Raw genomic sequence first — 27,300 nt, forward strand, 5'->3', positions numbered from 1 at the left:
CTCAGCATTGTAATACATTATAAAACAGTATGCAATAATAACTTATTGAGTGTACATTTTAATTATAATTCAAATTATTAAATGGATGCCACCTTATCCGCTTGTTAAGTCTGACGTCACGTGTCACCGCTTCCGTGTCCAAACGCTCTATCAGATACCACGAGAAAACAACAAAAGGTGCTAATATACACTCACAATGTGATATAATACTACCAAAAAAAATTATAATCCTAACCTTTAACTCTATACCGAAATCCCAGATAGCCAGGCAATGAAAATATAAATAAATAAATATAAAAATTATTTGTGTTTGGGACGCTGTGAGCATGGAGACTGTAGTGTAGACCGTAAGTTTGAAAACGTTTAGCTTAAATGTTTAATATGAATAAACAGTGCTCTTAAACGGCTGCTGAGGTAATATTCTCAAGGGAAGCGAGTTGTGGCTTGGACCCGGAAACAGCGCTTCTTACGTCACCACTTAACAACCGCTTGACAGTGGACTCGAACTTGTCGAAACAATATCTACCTCCAGCAATGTTAAAGCCTTAAAATCGATAACATTGTGTGCATCTTATAATATTGGTTCTTTCCTATAATGTACAGTTGACTGAATGCTCTGTGACCTTTTGCCTGGTTGTTAAAAAGTGCCTTTTGAGGCACCTTTACTTTATATAATGTAATTTATATTACCCCTGGCCCTGTGTTTTTGTTTGTTTGTTTGTTTGTTTTATTTTGTTGTTACTAGGGTTGTATATTTTTGTATACTTGTTGCTAATCCTAATAAAGGAGGAAGAAAAAAAAAAAAAAAAAAAGGGACTCGAACTTGTCACATGTTGCGTCATGAGGGGGCGCGCGTGGGCGCGGACCTGACAGAGAGCACCGAGTCGGAGCTGCTTATGGTTATGTTGTTCTGTACAATAGCAGATCACGCAAAGTTTATGCAGCAAAATATAACGCAATAAAAAGCAATATATAGCCTAGCTGTAATCGTGAAGTAGAAAAGGAAAGATCCTTTTTTGTAGTCCTCCTGACAAAATATTGAAAGCGATTAATGGATAGACAGATTAGTGATTTAAAATAGGGGTTTCCAATCTTTTAGATGCCACAGAACCTCAAATATGATCATCCTCATACTGTTAGATGTATTATTTATGTTTGTTTATTTAATTTAATTAATTGTTTATGTACATATGCAGATATTTTTTATTATTTATAACTTTTAATTTATTTTAAATTAAACTATTTATTAACTTATTTTATTCCATATTGCTTTTCTCTAAACTTCCACCATTCCTCTAGAACTCTTTCCTTGTGCATATATGCATTTTAACCTAAATTGTGAAAATCCATGTACATTTATTACAGGTATTTGTAAGAATTCACTCGCATTTTTTGTTGTGGTTGTTTCTTACAGAGCCTCCACTCAGGACCATCAGCCCTGAACAACCAGCATCTGCCGTGCACAGTAAATCATTTACTGCAGGCATAAGCACAGCTGCAGTGGTCCTCGTTTTACTGGTCATCATTTGTGCTGTTATTTGTGTCATTTATAGGAAACATGGGAAGGCAAGTATCATTGCAGAGCAATTTATCTTAACCTGCCTTATCCTAATTTGATGCTGCATTCAAAAATATCAATTAAAACTATCCATCATGTACATTTTACAAAGTAAGAATGAAGATAGTAAAAAAAAAACATAAATGTATCAGCTTAAATGCAAAATAACAGAAGCAGTCAAAAGTTTTAAGTATTTCAAATGTATTATTTAACTTACAATCTGCACAGGAGTGGAAAAATGTTCAAATACTCTATTTAATTTCAGAGAACTTAACACAAACACAGGTTTATAAAAAATAAATAAGCTTTTTTTCCCCACAAAATCTGCAATTTTTTGTTGCTGCTAAAACATCCACAGTTGTAACACAACACATCTAGCCCATGTTTCTTTATAGTTCTAGCCTTGAAATCAGGATTAGGCATCACATAATGTCTTCAGGATCATTCACACATGTGAAAACGGCACAAAGGAAGACAAGAATAATATTTTCTTTAGTAAGAAACAAGTACTGGATTTTATCCAGCAAATATGATGCAGGTTGGTGTAATTTTATTGTGCAATGACAATGGAATGGTTAACCCTAAAGTAGTTATAGTTTATATTTTGGCATCTACATCATTATTTTCACTGGATTTGCATGGCATCCTGTAATTGTGTTTTTCTATTGACTTACAGGCAGTGCCTCAAGAGATACACACCCTAAGTGATCATGGAAGTTACTGTATTATTGCAAGCTCATCCAGTGCAGGACTAAGCTGAATGGAATAACAAGACGGGTCGACTGTAAGGAATCAAAAGGTTGTTTCGCTCACTGAGGAATGTAACCACTGGTGCTGTTTTGATCCCTGGTGATTCTGCTGCCTTTGTCCACCAGATAGAGCCAAAGATTTAGAAATACTGTGTAATCTAATAATTTAGCATCAGTATGAATGGCCAAATAACTGTTGCTTTTAATTGTAGCACCATTGTACACTAAAAATACCTCCTTTGTTTAATATAATTAGTTTGCAAAAAAAAGCACACATTTAATTTTGGCTGAATTATGTATTTGTTTTTAAGTATTCATACAGATACTGTAGCGCTTATCGTAGCTTTTGTGATCTCTGAGTAGTAAGCTAGTTCTGTATTTTTATATATTAGATTTGAACATTCAATTCAGTCGAACGGTAAGATTTGAAAATCAGTTGCTGATTTTGGGATCATGTGTGATTTACTGATTTGTTTCTTCAAACCCTAACTTACCAGTGGTGTTTCAAGAAAGTATTTTTTGACTTAATCATTGATATAAGCTGTTGGTTTTGGACCAAGAGGGTTTTTGCACTTGAGAGTTTTTGTTGTTCCTGCATGAATTGTGAGCAGCATTATAATATTTTTGTATTGTCTGTGCATTCTGTTGATTATTTGCATTGTTTGTATTTATTTTTATTATTTAAAATATATTCCAGTGTTACTGAAGATTGTACATTTTGTTAGACTTCTCTGAATAAAGACATTTACAACAGTGTATTTCTTAAAATCTGCATAATCATACAACAAAATGTCTTCAGAGTAAAACTGGTTATGCAGAATTGTCAGTTGATTGGATTGAAATATGGAAGCAGAACCAAAACAGTTGAAAGATAAAAAAGATTAAATAAAAACGTTTTTATCATCTTAAATGCTTTCCTTTCTGTTACTTACAGTACGTGTGTTGGCTAAACTGATTCTTGTGATGTAACAACAGAAAGTAAACATACAGAGAAAAACATTTGCATCTCATTAAAGAAATGATCAGATTGTATATTAATGTCCCTAATTATCATTAACTGTGAGATGTGCTAATTAACTAAATAAAACAGGAAAAAATCTTTTTTTTTTTTTTTAAGTAGTTCTAACATTCTAAATCCCCACACACAAAAATGTGCAAAAAATACAAGTATAAAAACATTTTGTGTATATTGTCTAACAACAAAAAAGTGCAGCAATGCACACTATAAAACTCGAATATGGGCACTAGTTACCAGTTTAACACTGGTTAACCAATCAGTTAAGGAACTATTTCTACCATGACTCTTAAAATTACTTTCATTTGTTTCATTGTCAAATTAAATCATATATTTTATATAATACAACAGACCACATTGGAATAAGCCTCTTTGTTATAATAGAAATTCCTTTTTTTTTTCAGAGTACATAATCTAAATATTTCATACTGCTGTACATGTTACAGAACTTATTTGTTGTTTTAGTTTTATAGAAACTGGTTCACAGTTATAAAATACAACAGAACCAAAATATATATTTTAAGAGTGAAAATGGAAATGGCAATTATACCGAATCTCACAAAAGTATCATCATCACACAGAAGCAGCAGCTCTTCTCTGAGATGAGCAGAACCTCAAATGTTCAATAAGAAACCCAACAGTGGTGATTCCCACCAGACCAGACAGAACCAGACGAATCAGAGCCTCAGTGACGCCACAGTGATCCAGACAATCTGAAAGACATGAGAATTATTTAAAAACATCTTCTGTGCCGTTAAATGTCTTTGTGAAAACACTGCACGGAGGTCATTACGGCAGGCAGAGTTCTGTGGTAAATGTAGTTTGTGTGTCACACCTTCCTGTCGTGGGCAGATCTCTTTCATGTGAAGACGGACGCTCTTATTGCTCACTGGATTCACAGCCGTGCAGCTGTAGGTCTCTGGATCGTTATAATGAAGCTCTAATGCTAAACTGAGGTTGATGCTGAGATCAGGATTGCTGGTCTGATTCAGCATTTCACCTCCTTTATACCACGAGATAGACACGTCTCGATCATTCTTCACAGAGCAGACCACAGAGCAGAAATCCTCTGTTTCCTGTTGTGTACCTGAAAGACATGAAAGACACTGACATTTCTACTGCTATCATAATTTACAAAGAGACCAACAAACCGCATCATATCAAAACTGCTCAAATGGGTGTAATTTTTTCTTTAGTATTGTTGCAGAAGTTCTGGAATCATTTTATGGAAGCTTATTTCCACCATGGAATAAAAACATAAAAAGGTAATTGTGAGTTTTACATCTCACAATTCTGACTTATTTTCCCAGAATTCCAAATTTACGTCACAGAATTCTGACTTTTCACCCAGAATTCTAAATTTACATCTCGCAATTCTGACTTTTTTTCTCAGAATCTTAAGTTCACATCTCGCAGTTCTACGTTCTTTCTCAGAATTCTGAGTTTACATCTTGCAGTTCAAAAGTATCATCATCACACAGAAGCAGCAGCTCTTCTCTGAGATGAGCAGAACCTCAAATGTTCAATAAGAAACCCAACAGTGGTGATTCCCACCAGACCAGACAGAACCAGACGAATCAGAGCCTCAGTGATGCCACAGTGATCCAGACAATCTGAAAGACATGAGAATTATTTAAAAACATCTTCTGTGCCGTTAAATGTCTTTGTGAAAACACTGCACGGAGGTCATTACGGCAGGCAGAGTTCTGTGGTAAATGTAGTTTGTGTGTCACACCTTCCTGTCGTGGGCAGATCTCTTTCATGTGAAGACGGACGCTCTTATTGCTCACTGGATTCACAGCCGTGCAGCTGTAGGTCTCTGGATCGTTATAATCTTGCAGTTCAGATTTTTTTTTACTGAAACCACATACACATGCAGAATTTAATTGCAGATGCAATTGCAATTTATAAACTCGCAATTCCAAGAAAAAGGCTGAATTTTAAACTTGCAATTGAGAGAAAAAAGGCTGAATTGTAAGCTACAAAAGTCCACGGTAAATTGTATTATTTCAGATAGAAATCATAAAGACAGACCTGTCGATTGGTGCACACTAACTGATGAGCTACTCCTGATGGCAGGTACAGAGACGGGTGCTTTAGGACAAAAGGAAACATGCACATCACCTTAAAGCCATATCTCCCTTAAAGAGGCCAGTATTGCAGTGCAATAATAACTATGGAACCAAATCTAATAAATTATTATCCTATAATTTACATGTTATTTTTCAACAGAGGCTGCAGCTGTAACTTACCATAAACATGGACTTTGTATCTCCGTCCGGTGATGTGTGCACCGGTGATGATTAAGGCTTCATACAGTCCAGACTGATTAGTTCTGATGTCTGTGACGGTCAAAATTCAATTTTTTTGGTCTAACTGCACTCTGCCAGTGAATTGCGTGTTATAATGAGTGTAAATTTTCCCTTGATGCATCTGTGCGACACGAGTATTTTGTCTGCCACTTTCAAACGACCACAGTATCTGAACGTCTCCCTTTAGATCATCAACTCCAGGTTGCAGACTGAGAACACCTCCCTCCATCACTTTAACTGTTTCAGCATCATCAGCCTCTCCACCCACTGAAGCAGTATGAAAGCAGGTGAAATATACAGGTAAACAAATTACTAATATGGTATTGACAATAACGGTTTCTAAACACCTGTTGAATTTCAATGGTCTGATGTTCTGGGCAACCAACAGTTCACCACATAAACACACTGCGGTCGACACAAACCTGTGTTTAATAATACAGTCCAGGTCATTTATATTTTCATGCATACATTTCAGTAAATGCAAATTATTAATTTTACGGGACCTTTTGAATCACAGTTGTGAATTATTTTATCTATAAAACAGTGCATGGTTGTCTAACCATTTCATATTGGATTTGTTGAAATCTCCCAAAATCCATTGCAGCATGCATGAATTATGCGATTACTATTATAGGATGACTGTTTTTGAAACCATAGACTTAGATGCAAGATTCTTCAGAGAAGATTGTAGAGTTCATTTCATATTAATTGTCTTAACCAGATTTAAACAAGAAGTGTGGTATAGTGGCTAAAAATCAAGACTGCCTGACCGACAAACAACTGATTGAATAATGATAAGGTTTTGAATTAATAGCAAGATCTTCGATTTCTTCTTGTCATGCATGTTTGTATTGCAACACTAGCAGGTCTGCGGTTTGACAGAACATGATCTAAAGAGGGATAAAGGAAGTCTTTTTGCGGTTTCAGACAATGCTGCATAAAGGACAGAAGTTGTTTCTTTACCTTGAAAAGTGAAACCAACAGCAGAAATGAAAATATGGCACTCTTTAGTTTAACACATAAACAGATGCAATTTTTTTGAGAAATTACAAAAATGATTAAAATTAAAGGATTTTCTTTCCATCCTTTCTTTCTTTCTTTTTCTAAATTTAGCTTTGTATGAATGTAAAGAGACCGAGTGTAAGTCAGCAGGAAATGGTTATGTCAGTGTTTCCACTAAGGTGACTTGTGTATAATATTATTTCAATATTTGATTTCTTTTTTTTCTGATTTGTTGATGTCATTGCAACATCAAGAAATGGATTGCCACAACTTGATTCCACAGCTGACTTATTCTAAATTTGACTACAAAACAATGACTAAAAAGAACAGTCAGAACATTCATATACTGTATATTGTTATAGATTAGACTGGTTATGAAATGTGTATATTTACTAAAGATCAGAAATCAATAATTTATACTGCTTACTGAACAGGCCACACGTTCAGCTGCATTTTCTCACAAGTTCACGGTTATGCAAGTCATAAGAATATTTGCTTATCCGTGAGTGTTCATACTAGTATGGAACTGTGGCTTAGAGTTGCCAGACACATTTTAGAAGTGTACAATTTGAAACCTTTTGTATTGAGGACAATTAAATACAATTCCAATGAAAATATGCATGTAATGTGTGTCATCTTACCCTCCACACAGATGAAATATAAGATGAAAGCCCACATACTGATGAATGTATTTGTTGATATTGCGTTGAGTTGTTGTCCTCTCGATGATGCACCTGAAACTCAACTGAGCAGATGGACTTTTGGAGGAAGTGACCTGCAATGACATCAGTGACATGGCTTCCACCAAAAGAGGGCAGTGCTGTACTGAAAACTGGCTCTCAAACACCTGTCCACTCATCTTTATAACTTTTTCCAACTGATGCATATGTGCATTAATCTGTTTAGACACCGAACAGGCAGACAGATGTGCAGGAAACATAATTAACCTTCTGTTTTTCACCAGAAATTAATTCACCTGTTAATATGTTAGTGTTTTCATTATTTTATGTAATAATTTTTTCCATCTTTAAAAAGCCTTCAATTATGTCTGCGGGACAAGACAACAGAACAATGAATGCCAGACTGTTTTGCAAAAGGCTTATGTTTAAATAAATAGAGGAAAAATACTAGAACCACATTTATTATATTAAATTGCATTTGTTAGTTTTTCCTTTTTTGTGCTATGGATTTCTTTTCTTTTGGAATATTTTTCGTTTCTTTCTTTCTTTTTTTTTTTTTTTTTTTTTTTTAATCTTTAATCTTTAATTTGCCCTAAAATTTACTTTTAAAGGGAAGTAAATTTATTTCAATTTGTAAATAAAACATGCCACAATGCTGCATTACTCCTTTTTAAAATAAATACATTTTCTGCTTTGTTTTCTAACTGTTTTCATATTTGGATGATAACTGGATAGCTGATTTACCGGAAAAAGGTTGAAGGGGCGGGAAAACAGAGTGCGCAAAAAAGTGCGCGAAGAAGTGACACGTGAGAGCCATCGCCGCAGTTTGAAGGATTATTGGCGTCTTGGATTTCTACATACATCGCGAATGGATTTGATCGTTCGTTTGTGAGTATTCTGGGCGGTGCTGGCGGGGCCGACGGTTTATTTACATGTTTTTTTTTTTTTTTTTAATGACTGCTGTCTACTTGTTGTAGTACTTGTGAGGTAATTTCTGTCACATCGAAAATCATTCAGAGCTACAGTCCGCTCTATGAATTAGATGTAATGTTGCGCATAAAATCTGCCGCTAATTGTAGCATATCAGAGTTTTTTGTTGACGTTTGGTCGGAGCTGCGTTATTTCCAAATGTAATATCTCATAGACAAAACTCTGATAACAATGTGTACTATACATAGATTGCTATCAGAGTTATGTCTATAAAATAATATGTTCTTATAACATCTGGAAATAACTCCGTTTAAGACAAACTGACCACTTTTAAAATTTTACAAAAAAAATTAAGACAAGATGCCGTTACGTTTGTAAACTTTGGTAGGCCTAAATCTATCGACAGTGTTTTCCTAGTTTACTCATTTAAACTGTCTGCTAAGGTGAAGTTACAAATAATCGACGAATCAGTGACATTATGGGAAGCCTAAAGGGACAACTTTTGCGAAGTTATTTAAAGTAATTTTTGGACATGGCTGAGACAGTTAGTGGGGGGATCAGGGTGCGAACTATGGGGGAGCTCGGCTCCCCTTAATAAGACATGGTATAGTGATTTATCCTATATAGTGCTTGCATAAAGCAAGTAGTGCATACACTTGTAGCTGTTATGTATCTTTGTAAGTCATTGTAAGCCCTTTTTGGCTTACCTTACCTTTTATTTTGGATGCGATTAATTGTTTGATAGCACTAAAAATAACATTTATTTTAATGCGTGTAATATTTCAATATATTCAAATGATGGCTCAATTTACATCCACAGTGGTCTACCTAGTTTTGATAAGTAAATTCTTGGGTTTGTATAATGTGAAAAATAAACACTTTAAAACATAAAACACAAATACCACACAACATATAACACAAATAACAACAAAAGCAGATGTATCCTCTTTCCCATTTTCCCTTGTCCTCCAACTGGGCATGACATTCGTCAAGCTATTGAAAAAAAGAAAAATAATGGCTGAGATGCCACAACAAATTTGAATTCAGTGATGTCAAATGCATTGGTTCTTGTGTGTCTTGTAAGTGATCATAATATGGCAGGTTTGAATATGTCCAAAGGTGAATGGGATTTGAGGGTTATTGCAGATAGCAGGTGCACATGACTGCACCCGTCTTCTGATTCATTAAATGCCATTTCAATACATATTGCTCTTTCATAAATTATAGATGGTAAAAGTTCAAATGCACAGGTGAAACCACAGACATTGAGTTGAGAGGTGTACACCAATTAGGTTGTGACATTAAAATGTTGTTGCATGATGGTTTTCTAGGATGAAACACACTTGTTATTGACACAGCTGTCACGGTAGAGCACAATTGATAAAACATACAAGTACACCAAACTAAATGACTGGAAACTATGTAAATTGTGCAGAAACCTGAACTCTCTAATCTTTCGGTTTGGTTGCATGTTGGTTCTTTCAGGGGGTCTGACTTCATTTGGAGCATTCACATACAAACAAAACTCATGTCAGTCAATCAACCCAAATGCAGGAAGATTTCATTTGGCAATTTAATGTGAAAATAAAAGCACACGTCCATTAAATGATTCTTTTATTGATATATTTTAGTTCTTTATTACATATACATATATATATATATATAAAAATCTAAATATAATGAACAAATAAAGAGATACATGGTATTCAGAAAACTGTATCTTCAGGTGTGATTCAAAGTACAGCACATCTTCTTAATCTCTTATACACTACTGTATCAGACAGGCTTTTGCTAGAGGGATAGTTCACCCAAAATTTTATTTTGAAAGTTCTACTTTACTTACCCTTGTGTAATTTCAAATCTGTTTACATTTCTTGCTGTGTAAAAATATCTAACATGGAAGTCAGTGGGGTCCAATTTTGTTTATACCCCAATGTTCTTCAATATATCATTCTCTGCCGCCAGAGTATTGGAATTACATAAGGGTAGTAAATGGTGACAAAAATTAAATTTTTTGAGTGGGGATATATCCCTTTAATTTTATATTAGATCAAAGTAATAGTAGTATTTTCAGTTTTTGTTTGTCTTGTGCTTTTTGAGACACGAAAATGTGGGAAGTTCCTCTAACAAAAGGGGATTTTTCCAACTCTTTTGAGATAGAGTAAAGGATGCACAAACCCTGTCAAGAGCCCAAGGCACAAGGCCCCAGACCAGAACAAAAGAAACCTCTTTAAATCTATTAAATAATAAAGCACAAGAGAAATAATCATAGGACCGTACATAAGCACTGCGGACACCAGCATGATCCGAATGATCCGAAAAGCCTTGAGTTTATCTTGATTCACTCCCTCTTTCTTCTTGAAGTCGTCACCTGGTCCAGGGTGCTTCAGAGCCTTCAGGACCATCAAGCAGCTGAAGACTTTGATGCTAAAAAAAACAAGCAGTTCTGGCAAAACTAATTGATGAAGTTCAATGATGTTCAGTGAAACCATTAAGCTTGAGGTAATGATCAGAATCCATCCAATGATGGATATGGTGATCCGGTATTTCATGGGTTTGAGCTTCAAGAAGGTCACAGGATGGAGAACCCCTACGTAACGCTCCACACAGATGCAGGTTTGAAAAAGAGGACGACCGACCAACAGCAACAGACCAGGAAAGTAAATGCCAAACTTGCAATAAGTACAATTAAAGAAATACTGCCATATGATAAAAACATAGGAGGAGCAGAAGAAGATCTCAACGAGTGCAGTGTTGAAGACGAAGATTTCGGTGGACTGTCCTTGAATCATCTCCTTCACGCTCGACCACAGGATGTAACAGTTTGCTGGAAGACCAAGAACCATGTTGATGCTGAGAGAGATGGCGATAAAATAGGACGGTATAAGGTAGCACATGCTGGAGTTCACTGAGAAAATCGATGGTGTGCATGTTGAAGCATTTGTTTGGTCCCATGTCACCATTTTTCAAATCTATAGGAAAACAAAGAAAATCAGAGAAAGAGCTGTAGAGGAGCTGCAGAAGAAAATAAGTGTAAAAAAGTTTTAATTAAGAATGTTTCCTCACAAGAAAGTGTTCTTTGGTTTTCAGTCACTCTTAAGTGACATAAACTGAAACACCCAAAGCACAGTTGGCAGATGGTAGCTTCACTCCAGCTGAAGGTGGGACTGATTGTGGCTTGTTTTTTTAAATGCTGCAGAACTACTTTATAGTTCAGATTTATGACTTATATGAGAGTTTGAGACTTTTTGAGCAGTTTTGCATTGATGCAATATTCAAATTCTATTTTTCTAATATGAGAAATGCACATCAGGTGTGCAAATAGATGGAAATTTATTCCAACCGCACTTCTATTTGTAAACTGAATAATTTTCTCTGTGTTTACAGTAAAAATTATGAATTTTTGCACCAAAACTGGCATTTTGGAAGGAGATTGCTTCATATTCAAGTCATGCATTTTTCTGAAAATTTGAAAGTGCCAGCACCAAAATGAAGTATGGTTAATTAAAAAAACATTAACATAATAAGACATCACAAGCATAAGTATAAACAGCTCATTTATTCATAGATGACGAGATTCTCAAAAGTCTCAATATTGTGAAGTTTATCGCTGGCAAAATCTATCAGTATTTTTCTTTGTCCTGGCAGCTTTGGTGTGAACTCCACTTTGGCGGTGGCAAACTCTTTAGGACCAACTCTTCCAAGCCTGCCAAGAAAAAAAATGAGACAGCCATGAGACTTTTACTGTTTTTATTTTATATAAAACAATAAATCAAAGCTAAAAATGTACTGACAGTGTTACAGATCACAGGAAAAAACTGCTGCTAAAAAAATAAAAATTTTGGAGTATGACTGTAATACATAGGCTACTAACAAATATTGTGATTTTTAATGAACAACCCAAACTCAGTCATTAATTTTGTTTTTTATTGTCCCTTTTAAAAAAATTTTAAACTGATAATAGTATCATAAACCTCTAAAATAAGTAAACTGAAATTTAGACTTATACCGACTTCACTGACCAAATGTAGTAATGCTGGTAACATTTTTTTCGGTAGTATTGTTTTTTTTTAATGATATCAATGCATGCCAATTATCAGATGTGCTCCTATAAATGTCTCTCTTTCATAAGGAGAATGCAGTACATGTAACAAAATTAGAAGTGATTGCCATGAGGTTCTGAATGGTTGCTAGATGGTTATGGATGGATGGATGGATGGATGTATAGGTAGATGCTAAAACTGCTGTGAATTTACCTCTTATATTTGTACAAGCTAAACACTTAAAAAAAATAATGTCTGACAGTTTTATTTTATTTAAAAACTTATACAGCTAACTACTGATTAAGTTGTAGTTTACTTTTATAAAGTTATTTGTAGTATGGGAGGCTACAAATTTAAAATAACTTCCTCAAAGCAGTGTTCCTTATACTGATATTATCACTGAAGAAATGCCACTGCATCTGTCTCCCAATCTGATCACGTGATGAGTTGAAATGACACCAGGTATGTCCACTCGAGGAGTGGGGGAATGTATTTTCACAGCCTGGTCCTGAGTGATCGGGTGACTTACTCATGAGTGATGGGTTTGCCGTTGGTCAGGTTGGCTCGATGTATAGTGAACACACAGTTCTCCAGGGGCTCTGGCAGTGGATTCTGCAGCGCTAAATCTGCCACCAGGTTTCGGCCCACTTTCGGCACACCCAGGATCTGCAGGCGACCAAATCACACCTTGTTAGTACTGTGAGTCATGCATACGTTCATTCAGATTACATATGTACAAGTACAAATTGTTTACCTTCAGTGAGCAACTGGGGACCCTCCTGATTCAGTATGGCACTAATTAGGCCCACAGTGAATTAATGCTGCCTTCACATGCTATCTAAAATTACCTGCTTACCACTTCTGAAGCCTAAATATGAGTTTGTCACGTTCAAGTGCTTTGCTGTAAGAAAAAATAGGAATCATGAAGGACGACAGGTTCATTCTTGCCTTTTTATCGAGGAAATCTAATTAATGCCAAATGTATTTAAGATTTGTAGTCAATATCCAATGTATTTTGAAGAAACTGTAGGGTAAATCCATGACTGTAATGGCAAGAAGCAAGCAATGTACGTTGAAGTTAAAGTTCATGGCACGCCCAACATGGAAACTCAAGTATCAAAAGTTTCCCAGTCGTAAATATGACTTGACTTAGGCCAATTTCTGACTAAGATACTCGTATTTATGATAATTCTGATTGCAAGTGAAGGCAGCATGAAGTCAGAATGATTTGAAAATGTGTACTTTTAGTTTTATATTAACACAATCTAAGTGTTTGTTGTGTAAGATAGAGGGTTTTTACTTTTAATCTCTGGGACATTTAATTAACTACAAAATAATTTAATAGAAAAATGTTATTAAGGGGTGGTTGCTAGGGAGTTGCTAAGGTGTTATGGATGACTTTTCTGAGTAATTGCTGCTGTTGATTTTGGGATATCCATAAATCTAATCTGTTAGAAAAAAAATTTGGCATCAGAATAGGCTGTAGGTCTGTACCAAACTTGGTGAATCTTGCTTGAAAATTCTTGGAGCAGGATACTGTACAATATTTTTGGTGTCTGTTTAGGGATAAATACCCTATTCTGCACAATAACAGTATATTAATTTTGTCAAGTCAGCATACTGTAAATGTAAGTTGTAGAGCTCAGTATAATGAAATCAGAAGATTAGATTTACATTGATGATTATTTCAGGGGCATCAAGTAAGATGGTCTTCTTTGCTCTGTAAAAGTCCCGTTTCTCTGTATCGATGAGTAAAGCCACCAGTTTGATCATCCTGTCTTGAGTTATGGCTTTACTGTACTCCGCATACTCCAGTCGAAGAGTTACTTTACCCCCTGAAACATAAAACAAGATGACACAGAGTTACCTTTACACAATTCGCGATGGCGCCGACGCTGATGGCTGCCTCCGTGGCGTGCTCCGCAGTTGTTTTTATGTTTTTGTTAGTGTGTCCTGTCTTTTGTTAATTAAAAAAACAGGAAGGGGACAAAAACTTTTTCACACCACTGTAAAATCTATTTATGACAGGGTTTTTGAAAGCATCCTCACTTTACAGCATTTTTACATTTTTACAAGTGCCTAAAACTTTTCACAGTACTGTAGCTTTGCAGGCAGGTTTCTTCAGGCGTCTTGGAGACGTTCTTCAGGATTTAGTCTGTCTCAGTTTTTTTTCGGTTTCTTCATGTTTGGTTATGTAAACTGATATTTCCTACTGACACACTACAGCAAAATATAGAAATAACAGGCTTAAAACCATTTTTTGTCTGTGAAAATACGAATGGCCTAAGACTTTTGCACAGTAATTTATATACATATGCATATACAAAATATACAGTAAGTTCAAAACTTATGGAACCAGGCTCACCTTCAGTAGAAGCCAAATTCATCTCTGTAAACTCGCCCAATCCACAGGTTTCACCAAGTGTGCCATTGTAGTACACGCTTGGGCATAGAACATGACCCGACAGGACTTTGTGACCATGGTGTTATTTTTGAGCTCCGCGTAGACATCAAAATCAGAGCCGATCTGCATGTCCGGGGTCACTCTGAATCCATGATAAATCCTAATCACGCAAGCTAAAAGTTATAGTCAGTTATAACTAAATGCACGGGTGGTGCTGTAAAGCGTGTTAACAAGTTGATTACTCTGATATTGATGTGTAAACCAGGTTCCTCTCCTGCCTGTGCCAGTTTGTTGTGATGATTTGCTTTCTCATAAACCCTTCTCTCCTCTTCAGAACCTGGACAGAATACAGTGTTTATCAAAACGGGGGCAGTGGAATTTGTTAATGTCACAGTACATTGGTACCAAATAATGCTCAATCTTTCTACCCTACTGAAAAGACCAGAATCTGTCATGTTTTGGATGCTGGTTTCTCTGCCAGGCTTTTTAACTAGCTAGACCAATAAGTACTTGGCTAATACACCAGCTAAACCAGCACCAAGCTACCACCAACTAGCATAAACCAACTTGGACCAGCATATAGTCATGCTGTTGTTTTTTAGGGCCGTTAGACCTAACAAGAGTCCTTAATAAGAGTTTAACAGGATAGATGCTCCTACGATAACCTAGAATTAAGTGACTTGCTCAGTGGTACAATAGTTACAATAATAGTTTATGCAGGGGTGTGCACAAATAGTTGAATATTCAATCTGTGATTATTATTCAAAAAAATAAAAACGCTGTTCAAATTTTACTACATCTTGCTTTGCTGGCCATAAATGCAGGGAATCCATGATAAATCCTAATCACGCAAACTAAAAGTTATAGTCAGTTATAACTAAATGCACGGGTGGTGCTGTAAAGCGTGTTAACAAGTTGATTGTATTTGTTCACAGAATGTCATCTTCTGCCGAAGTTTGTATTATAGTTATATAAATATATATATTTACACATATTTTCAACTAAAAGAAAACCTTGACATATAATGGAACATTGTTGTAGAAGAACATTGTTGTGTATAATGCCTAATCATAAGCTTGTTCAAAAATGGTGACAAAAACTTGATTATTAAAAAATTAAATGTCTCGTTAAATGTAATTTAAATAAACAAATATTAGAATATTAATTTTTTATGAGCCCAAATATTTGAATACTATATTTTTGAAAATTGCCCATCCCTAAGTTTATGGATTCCCTTTTGGGAATTGAACTTGCATTCAAACTAGATCCTCAACCATGAATGAATGAAGTTCCCAGAATGCCTCCCTACCCTCTGGATACTTGTAGTTGTGTGTAATGTCCTCTCTCTCATCTCGACCCACTGCTTTGGTGCTGATGGATTTCCCAACCTCCGTAGTGGATCCGCCCATCTTAAACACCCTTCCATCTCTCAGTTTGATGTACTCCACCACATCAGCGTTCACCTCGGCGTACACGAATGGGATGTCGTATTTGAAAGTGAGCTCGCCCTCTTTAATGGCTCTCACTGGGGCAGGACCACAACAGAAGACGCCTGACAGAAGAAGGACAGCAGAACTGAGGAACTTCTTCATTGACTCTACTTCTCCACTTCTATCAGGCATTGATTTTTGGCTCACCGTCACTCCTATGCTGAGGTGTTGGGTCACTCGCTTGCCAGCCCTCGTAACCGAGCGTTAGGTCTGGACGTGTCATCCAGTTCTCCACCCAAACGTGGAAGTTCCTGAGGACGGACAAGGGACGTTTGCATTAAACTCTTAATAATAAAAGTTCCAAAAGGCGGGATTTGCAGGTGATAGAAAAAATATTTTGGGTTCCACAAAGAACCTTTCAGTGAACAGTTCTTAAAAGAACAATATTTTTTTCTTGGTGTGAAGAATATTTTAATAATCTGACAAACCATTTCCCACTATAAAGAACCTCTTGTGCAATGCAAAGTTTAATGGATGTACTTCATCTAAGGATTTTCATGGATCCAAAGATGCCAATAAAAAAGTAAAAAAAAAAAAAAAACTTTTATCATGTTTAATTTTGGCTTTACAATGCATACCATATGGAGTCGTCAGCAATGTTCTCATCAAATTCGTTGTAGAAACGCTCCATTATTAGGTCTGCATTGCTGTCACGTGCTGATCCAAAGTTAGTGACGACTCTGCATGGGATTCCCAGAGCTCTGGACACTGGAAGATGAATCAAACACAAAATTCAGATCTGGTTTTTATCATATCTGATACAAGGGCGTTTCTAGCCTTTCATCAGTACTGGGGCACAGGTCCCCCATCAGTAGTGTGCCCATATTTTGATACTCCTTTTCAATCCTGTTTGGATATAAATTGTCTTTACCTTTGTTACACAGTCGTTCACAACTGTAAGCTCAATAAAGAGCTGCTCTGTCATTGACAAATAATAGAAAACAGTTTGCATGTTTTGTTGGTAAATGATGAATCAAACTGAATTGCAAACAGTTTCAGACCTTTTTGCAAACCCATTTGACCAATTACTTAAAAAGAGTGATTCATCTGGCACCACTAGTTCTGATTCTAAACAGCGGATAGAAAACACACATGACTTGATTGCTGAAATATTTTTAGAGAAAATGATTCTCAGGACGGTATACGTCTGTCGGTATACGTCTGTCGTATTGATGCATAAGATTTATCAGTAATAAATGTGACGCCCCAGATCTGAGATAATATGAGAAAATGATTGGGAAGAGTTTAAATAATTGGGACATATTAAGGAATGGGCCTTAAACAACACAAAGTAAACATGATTCCCGAAAAGTGAAGGTTATAATTCAGGGTTATTACATTAACTAAAATTAAAACCATTAAAAACATTTTTGTTATTTGAAATAAATTAAACTGAAACAAAAGAAAACTTAAAAAAAAAAAATTCTCTTCTGGTCTATATTTAAAGATTTTCTGACACGCACTCTTAAAAACAAAAGTTCTTTGGCTCTGTGTTTCTATGAAGAAGTAACATTCATAGAACCTTTCTATTCCACAAGAGGTTCTTTATAGTGAACAAAGTTTTTTTTTTTTTTACATTAAGAAAAACTGTTCACAGAAAGGTTTTTATGGTCAACCAAAAAACAACTGCTGCAAAAACCTGCTTCTATGGCAATTTAGAACCTTCATTTTTAATAATGTAGACAATGAAAATGGCTATTTTTGGAAAAACAGACCACTTTGGACGAACAAAATGAACAGAAACAAACATTCGTATTTTCCATACGAAACACGTACGAAACTGCAATTAGATGCATCTGCATGCTAATTGGTTGAATGACTGTTAATAGACTTGTGATAATTATTGCAGAATTTAATGAATCACCTGTGCAGGCAACAGCTGCGAACACCCAGCACTGTCCGTAACGCACCGCCCTGCAGCCGTCATTACTCCACTGCCGGAGGATAGAGCAGCTGTCTTTCCATACAGTGGGCTTTACGCCATCCTCATAGTCACCTGACCAGTTACCTGCCAGAACTCCTTTATCACCTAGACTGTTGATCTGGACAATACAAGACAACATGGCGGTGAGTTTCACATTTGAAAGCAACTCTCAGCATGTGATAATAATGTTATTATGCTGCTAGACTAATATACAACTAGATCATGTTGTTTAAGTCTCAAAATAAACAGTTTGATAGTGTTGCTTAGAGTAATATTTGAGGGCTGTTACTAACCATGGCACTGAGGACTCGAGTCACATAAACGGGGTTCCTCCTCTCGGAACAATCCAGAGCTGTGTCACTCATATAGTTTGGACTTTCATCTAAAATCTGCAGACAGATGTCCAGTATGCCAGGCTCGAACTGTGGAAACAGAAACCAAACATATCAGTGAAGCATTAATTCTTTTGAAGCTAATACCTTCTGAATGTTTTATTGGCTGCTTGGGACACTAAAAACTATTGAATTAAAGCCAGTCAAATTAGTTTATGCTTTTAAAATAGATTCTGATGAACAGGTTGCTACTATGAAGCAATCATAGAGATGTTTTGAAATGCAGAACCTGTCCAAAAGTCCACGGTAAAACTGTGATACGTTTGGGTATCCCGCGGTAGACCAGCCCGTCCTGAGAGAGGACGTATTCCTCCCGTTCAGCTTCACCCGCCAGATACACAGAGTCCTCTGAAACAACCAACACAGAAAATATTCATTTGAATGTGTTTATTGTTAGATTTGATCAAAAGTGACTTACAACTAGTGAGAAATACAAATGCAAACAATATTAGCAGTGGCACGATTACAAACGTTAGAATCAAGTCTACATAAAAATGGCATTTGACAAAAATTAGTGGACGGGTTTATAAAATTCTGCTGATTTGCAAAAATGTAAAACTTTCCTTCATGTACAGTTTTTCACAAAATAAGAATGGCAATTTTTCATATGATATATCAGCTTTACTACACTTATCAAATAACAAAAGCAGTCAAACGTATCATACTTTACAATCTGCAAAGGAGTGAAAAAATATATTAAAATACTTAATACATAAATAAGCTCTCTCTCTCTCTCTCTCTCTCTCTATATATATATATATTGATTGATTGATTGCCACTGTAATTTTCTGTGGCTGTAGTAAAAAACCCACATGTGCAGAAAACATCTGGCTCATGTTTGCATTTTCTTCTTTCATTGGCTATAATCCTAACCTTCAATCAGGTTTACATAAGCATAAAATAATGTCATACATGAGAAAATGAGCTGAGATTTGAACAAGTAGTTGTAATCTGGCTCAGAGGAAGAACGGAATTGTGTTTGTAGCAGTATTTCTGCTGATTAAGAGATAATACAGTTGTGCTCAAAAGTTTACATACCCTTGCAGAATCTGCAAAAGTGTGGTGCACTTTTAACAAAATTAAAGGGATTGAAAAAATTGCATGTTATACACTCTTAAAAATAAAAGTGCTTCCCGATGCCATTAAAGAACCTTTTTGTCTAAATGGTTCCATAAAGAACCTTTAAAGTCGGCATGAAACGGAAGTTGCGATTGTCTTTTCTTCTCTGCTGTGACGTATATCCGAGTGAAATGGCATCTGAAATGAGAGGGCGGGACTTGATTTCGTCCTTCGGGAATTGATTGGATCGTTGGAAGTTGGGGCGTTGCAAACAAAATGGAGGCAGATCTAAGATGCCAGTTTGCAGTTAGTGGTGGGGGATTTCTCTCCACTGGATTCACAGCCGACACCCAAGCATGAATAAATTTTTTCATTTATTTATTTAGGATGACGACAACGATTAACGGCACAAAACATTCCTAAACAGCGCGCGAATTTAGGAATTTTTTCCTAAAAAAAGTAGTTTGCGATGTCCTAAGAGTAATGTTGTTGTAATATCCTAATATCTTTTCAATGTTTAGGGGTAACATACTCCCTCATGACTGGTGTCAGTGCTATAAAGTGAAGCATCAGCTTCAGCTTTTCCCCCTGTCGTTTATCCCAGCGTTTACCCCTCACGTCACTAGCTCAGCCCTTGTGCCATAGCTCGCGACCGGAAGAGAAGAGGAGTCGTTTTGGGGGGGGGGGTTAACGTTTTTGATTAAAGATTACAAGGGCACATGAATTAAAAAAAAAATAATGAAGTGCACGGATAAATTATTTATAATAAACACTACAGTATTCCATTAAAAAATAAGAATGAAAAATTTTGATTTCATGGTGACTTTAACATCTGAAGAACCTTTCTGTTACCCCTTTTCCACCAAGGCAGTTTGAGTGCTGGTTCGGAGCCTAGTTTCAAATCGGTTCTTTGTCTTTCGACACCCAAAGCACCAGCTCCGAACCAGGAAAAATGGTTCGTAAGTAGCACCAAAACATTGCTGGTCTAGAAGTAAGAACCACTTGCGTCAGGGACAGGGGCGGGGATACCGTGACCAACAAGATGAACAGAAACTTTTGACTGACATTTTTGAAATAGCAGCTAAACACAAACACATTGTGGCGCCAGGGCGCCGCAGCATAAATGGCTGCCCACTGCTCCGGGTGTGTGTTCACGGTGTGTGTGTGTTTACTGCTGTGTGTGTGCCCTTAGGATGGGTTAAATGCAGAGCACTAGTTCCTAGTATGGGTAACCATACTTGGCCACATGTCACGTCACTTTCACTTTTTCACTTTCATTGAATTCGCCATGTTTGGATGACGATGTAGGTTCGCATAGCCATGAACATCGATAGCAATGCAACATCCGCCATTGTTAATGGTGTGTTTAGGCTTGTTCGGGCTGCATCGGCGCTGCGTGGACCGGTCGGTGTGCCACAGGAGTTATTGGAAAGTAGACGACTCACTTTGTCCTTTTGGATCGCTTTCGCGGTGCTTTGGTGTTGTGCGCCGATCGGTTTGCATGAACAAGCCTGCTGTGTTTGGCACTGCCATGCTAGCATTACTGGGAAAGATGAGACGTATTCAGTGACGTAAGACCTGGCTCTGTGGTGGCTCTCTAGCCCGTGGAAAGGCAAACCGGTTCTTAGAAGGCTCGCCAGTTGAACCAACTGCGAACCGGTAATAGCACTGGCTCTGAACTAGCACCCGGTTCATGCTGGTGGAAAAGGGGTATGTTTCACAAAAGGTTCTTTGTGGTGAAAGAAGGTTCTTCAGATTATAAAAAGGTAAGAAAGAGATGGTTCTTTAAAGAACCTTTGACTGAATGGTTCTTTGTGGAACCAAAAATGGTTCTTCTATGGCATTGCTTGAAGAACCTTTTGAAGCACCTTTATTTTTAAGAGTGTAGTACTGTCCTAAGATATTTCACATACTGTAAGAGATGATTTACATATAGTCCACTAGACACTTATTTTGTCTTCTAAGTATCTTCTGTAGATTCTGAAGGGCAGAACTAAATGATAAAATATATGATATTTAAACAAAATAAGAAAAACATACACTTCAACATCCTGTTTAAAAGTTTTTACCCCCCAGATCCTCATGCATTGTATTTCCTTCTGTAGCATTGGTGAATGTTTGAAGCTTTTGTAATAGTTGTGTTTGAATCCATTAATTGTGCTCAGTGCGAAAAGATGGATCTGATGAAATCATACAGGCAAAGGGTTCAAATATGCAAAAGATGCTGGAAAACCAAAGAATTTGAGGGACATAAAGGATTTTTCTGAAGGACTTCTGTAAACCTTAGAACCTTAGAGAGTCTTTTTTATATTTTTTTCCAGCTATTATTTTGTCTAGTGGACTATATGTAAACATCTCTTATGTGAAATAGCTTATTCAGGACAGTACAAAATATGAAATAACATGCAATTTTTTCAATCCCTTTTATTTTGTTAAAAGTTCTCCACATTTTTGCAGATTCTGCAAGGGTATGTAAACTTTTGAGCACAATAAGAAAGCAAAAGCAAAAATGCTACAAAATGCATCATATTTTTTGTGATCAAACTATTGCAATATGTTTTTTAATCAGCACCCCAAAATGAGTAAGAAACAAGTGTTGGATTTCATTCAGCAAATATGATGCAGGGCGGTGTAATATATTATACACATTGTGCTCAGAATGACAAAAAAAACGTATCTGATCGTTTACACTAAAACGTGTATGAAAAAAATCCAGTTTTAACACATAGACATATTTGCTGTTCAGACTGCCAATAAAAAAACTGAATTATGCACAAAGCCGGAGTCATTTCCATTGTTTGTTCCTTCTAAATTATGTGCTTCTCATTATCGGTCACCAATGACAAAACAGCTTACTTTTGCACCAGGGGTTAAAGAGCAGGACAAACTCTCCTAGACTGACTCCTTCTCCCTGATCCAGGATCAGCTTATAAACTCCAATAGGAGCGTTTGGCTGCGAGCACACAGTCAGAGACACAATGCTGTCAGACGTCTCTGCTGTGGCACTCCAGCTTGATCTGCAGATGAATCTACTGAGGCTGAATTTGGCTTTGGTTTGTGCGTCCGCTGAGGGGATCGGACCTGAAATACAACAGACAGACATGAATGGATGAACACAAGTATCTTAAATGTGACATGCATGTTTTGAAGCCTTTACATCGTGTTTCTAATAATAAACTTGTGAATGATCTGATGACTGTGTGCAGCGTTACTGTCGTGCCTTTCAGCACTGTAAATCCTCTAAATACAGGAGTAACTTCACTGTCATGCGACGCCCCGTAATTAAACCAGCTCTGATTTATTGTAAGTGTTTTAACAAAGTCATTAACAATGACTCAGTGCCCTGCATGCATGTTTTTAATTGTGAATGATTTATCAGTGGCTTCATTACTATTTCATTAGTATTTATTTTTTCAGCTGACATCACCGAGCCTGTTAGACCTCAGTGGTGGATTCTTATTGTAAAAGTTTATGTATGAATTGTTGTTGTACTATTATTATTTTTGCACATATACTGTACATTCACACATTTCCCCCCCACTTTTTCCATTGACAGCCATATTGTATATGTGAAAAAAAAAAAAAAAACATATATAAAAGGCATTTACATCCTAATTAATATAACTGAAATAAAATTTGTAATAAATTTTTTTATTTACACACATATACATATAGCATTCTACACACATTAAATATTTTATTTTAATTATAATAATATTTTAGTAGATGTAAATGCTATACATATATACATGGCATTTACATCTTCTAAAATTTAGTTTATGTAATTAAAATAAAATAAAATATTTGTGGTATATATTATTTACATTCAGAATTACAAAATGCATATGCAAAATTTTAACTTTTGTGCTCGTTTTAGGATATATATATATTAAATATATACTATAAGGCACATCTTCTAAAATATAATTATTATAATTTAAATAAAATGAAATATTTGTGTTTTTTATATATGTGTGTATATATGGTGACAAATCTGGTATGATATAATTTAAAAAAAAATTATATGTTGCCTTTTTTAATATAATAAATTGTCAATACATGGCTAGTTCTTAAATGGCCATCAATGGAAAACTATTTTTCTTTTTTCTTTTCCATTGATTTTACAGCATCTACCGTTAGGGACTAACTATTGAAACTAAGCAGCTAACCTCTGACCCCTCAACTCCCCTATCCAAGTGGATCATGTTAACTTCACTTTCTGCACTCCCATTGGTTGTTGCTGTGCTCATTTGCTTAAAAGTTAAATCTGCTCAACTTTGGCTGCTTTTATTCGTGATGTATGGTTGCTTTGGTACCTAATGGTTCATATTTGTAGTTGCATGTTTTATGTAAAGTCTTCATAGGATGGAAGTGATTGAGGAACCTGTTTGGGCGATGAAGTTGATATTGTCCCCGTTTTGAAAGTGAGTTCCCGGTTGCAGATGCAAAGTGATGGTGAACGGCTGTCCTCTCCTCACGATCAGTCTGTCCACACCATTCAGCAGCGTGTGGTGATTCGTGTTGTTCACCTCACATGCCAGATCAATGCGTTCAATCTCCACCGCTGTGAAGAGAAGAGACAGAAAAAAACATGCAGTCATTTGTGCATTGTGCTAATTACACTGTAAAAATGTATGTTCTTCCTCAGTATTTTTGTCTTGTTTTCCAGTACAAATAACTGAACAATCTTAAATCAAGATATATTTACTTGAGAAGCAAAATGACAAGTCTTGTTTTATGAAAAATGTATCAAAGACTTTACACTTAAAACAAGAAAAAATCTGTTGGTGGGGTCAGAATATATATATATATATTTTTTTTTTAAAAATTAAACTAAGTTTAATATCAAGTCATTTTGCTTCTTAAGTAGATGTATCTTGAAGTAAGAATATTTAGATATTTGTACTGAAAAACAAGACAGAAATACTGTGGAAGAACATGATTTTTTCCCAGTGATTTTGTAAATTTCAATAGCAAAGCACTTGTTAACACATGCACAACATGCTGCTGTTTAAGCATTTCTACTTTTAGCACATGACCCATAAATTCTTGACCAACATGAGAGGAATCAGAATGAATGGGTTTGCATGCTTTTCAATGCACAGGGATGTCCTGCACAGCTAGAAACGGATGCAAAACCGCTTTAGCACTCTGACCTATGAAGCTGTAGATAGTTTAAACAGATCACTGTCACGAGTGATAGAGATCAGCAATACTGACGGCTATTGTAGAAGGAAAGTATTGAGGATTGAACAGTGTTTTAACCTTGAGACAAACATTTTTAAGGTATTGCAGTGCAATTATCTGTTTGATTGATACGTGAAGCGAAGAAACTGTTTCAACATGCTTCAGATATCAGATTTCTATAATGCTTTTCATTGAAACGCATGTAAGCAAAGAACTGACCTTGCGTTTGCATTTCCCGTAAATAATTTCTCATGCATTTTCCCAATAAATATGCAAATGCACCACAAAAACGTGCTTGTGTTTGTTTCTAAAGCTGCCATGAAGGCGATCTTACCTTTGTCCATCGTCTCTGGCGGTAATGCTCGGCGAGTGACTCGTGTTGGGTGACTTCTTCAGCTGGTGTTGGGGTCACTGGAGAGATATTTCGGGTGTTGCGTCCTAATGTTACGGTGGTGTCAGGGGACGTAGACTTTGAACCCCAGCTCTTATTTATGACAGTTCCTGTCTTCCATGACTAATGGCATTAAATCACATTACAGCAGGTCATGTTACATGAGTCTATTTCTGAGAAACAGTCTCTGTGGCGTTATAGAAGCACATTAATTATGATCTATATATATATATGCATCCCTGTACATGTCTGCTTACAACTGTAATGTTGTTAATCAGACAGTCACTTTCACTGGACAGTTTTAGCTCTGACAGGACTGTCCCTCGAGGGGTTTCTTGATGTGTTGTTTGTGTCCTTATTGTCCCCACAGCTAACAAAATATTTCCTTTTGGTAATGTTTCCGTTATTTCTGAACATTCAAACCTCCAGTTTTAAATTTTCATTTTTGTTAATGGGAATGTTACCAAAAACATTCGGGCACGTTCCATTTTATCATTATACGAACATTATAGGAATGTTACTTTTGAATGTTCTCTGAACATTTTGAAACGAGTAGTAAGTAGTATATGTATGTTTAGTAGGTTGTTTAAAAAAATGTTAGACGAACATCCAACTAAAATTTTAAAGAAAAAAATCCATTAATTATGTATGAATAAAATTGTTGTGCTTTAATGTTTTAAGAGCATTGAACATTCGTTCTGGCATTGGGTTGAACATTCATTGTAGTGAAGATACTTTGTAATTTAAATCATCGCAAAATGTGTAGTACAGTTCATTTCATCAGGTAAGAAGCTGTTTGGATAAGTGGATGTGTACTAGAACTTTATTTATTCATTTACTAGACTATGTTTAAAGTAAACCGTGTAATGTTGATTGTAACAATGTTGTTATTGACAACTAAAACTGTTTTCAGAAACTGAATTAAATCCGATAAAATATAAATATTAGATGAAATACTTTAAATTCAACTAACTGAAATACATTTATTTGACATACTGAAATGATTAAATCCAAAACTGAAATAAAATAAAAATAATGGATAGATAACTAATAAAAACTAATAAGATAACTAATAAAAATGACAAACATGTAACAAATGTACTAAAAATTAATATGAAAACTGAAAATCTAAAAATACAAGCAAATGTAAAAATGTATAAATTCTATAATAGTATAGAAATAATACTCAAATAATGCTAGATTGCATAGCTGTTAATGCTTGTTCATCTGAATGCCTGTCTATCGAAAACCCAGACACAAAACAGCAGTACAGTTTAAGTTGAAGTACTAACTTTTCTAAAAGCTGAATACAAATAAATGTATTTTAAAGCAAAAATGACAAGCACATAACAAATGTACTAAAAATTAGACCAAATTTTAAAATGAAAACTGAAAATATAAAAAATTCTAAATAATAAATATCATAGTAGATATAATTAATACTAAAATAACAGAATTTTATGGCTGCTAATACATTTGTTCGTCTGACTGTCTAAAGAAAGATTTCTAAAGAAAGACACAAAACAGAGCAAATTATAATGACCTTTTATTTATTATAAATCTTTTAAATAATAAAGTACAGCTTTCTCTCTCCACTGAGGTATTGACATCCTGTATATTACAGTACACAAAATGAACAGTCAGATACTTTCACACAAAAAAGTATCTGTGTAAAATCCTTAGACAGTCCAAATTAATGATCAAAATTTATTTTCAAGCGATTGCGTGTATATATTTTCAAAATTCACTGAACCCCATGAACTATGCTGGGATTTTTGAGCTAAATATTCCTGTGGCTCAGTGGTAGAGCATTGTGTTAGTAGCGCAAAAGGTCATGGGTTCGATTCCCAGGGAACACACATACTGGTAAAAAATGTATAGCCTGAATGCACTGTAAGTTGCTTTGGATAAAAACATCTGCTAAATGCATAAATGATGATTAAATTATTAATTATTAAATTACAAAGCACAACATTTCAGTGTTATAGCAGGAAGTTTGAGGATCACAGAACAGATATTTGGTTATTGGTCTATATCCACTCTCAGAAAAAAAGGTACAAAAGCTGTCACTGGGGCGGTACCTTTTCAAAAGGTACACTTTTGTACTTTTAAGGTACCAATATGGACTCTTTAGGTACAAAGGTGTGCCTTTTGAAAATATACC

The 27,300-nt window shown here is 35.7% G+C and overlaps 1 long non-coding RNA gene and 2 pseudogenes across 1 annotated transcript in view; 1 reads left to right on the forward strand and 2 right to left on the reverse strand.

The window, feature by feature from the left end:
• The window catches only part of LOC107737045 (uncharacterized), a 5,856-nt gene extending 4,293 nt beyond the window's left edge, over nucleotides 1-1,563 (forward strand). The window contains exon 4 of the long non-coding RNA XR_001639757.1: nucleotides 1,415-1,563. This is a non-coding gene — a long non-coding RNA (uncharacterized LOC107737045). The remainder of the gene's footprint in view (nucleotides 1-1,414) is intronic.
• A 2,325-nt stretch (nucleotides 1,564-3,888) lies between these two features.
• On the reverse strand, nucleotides 3,889-7,451 carry LOC107737059 (SLAM family member 5-like; annotated as a pseudogene).
• Nucleotides 7,452-11,804: 4,353 nt separating this feature from the next.
• LOC107737060 (protein-glutamine gamma-glutamyltransferase 2-like) lies at nucleotides 11,805-25,149 on the reverse strand (annotated as a pseudogene).
• Nucleotides 25,150-27,300: the final 2,151 nt, after the last annotated feature.

Source organism: Sinocyclocheilus rhinocerous, unplaced genomic scaffold (assembly GCF_001515625.1).
Source record: "Sinocyclocheilus rhinocerous isolate Xijiao unplaced genomic scaffold, SAMN03320098_v1.1 scaffold464, whole genome shotgun sequence".
NCBI lineage: Eukaryota > Metazoa > Chordata > Actinopteri > Cypriniformes > Cyprinidae > Sinocyclocheilus > Sinocyclocheilus rhinocerous.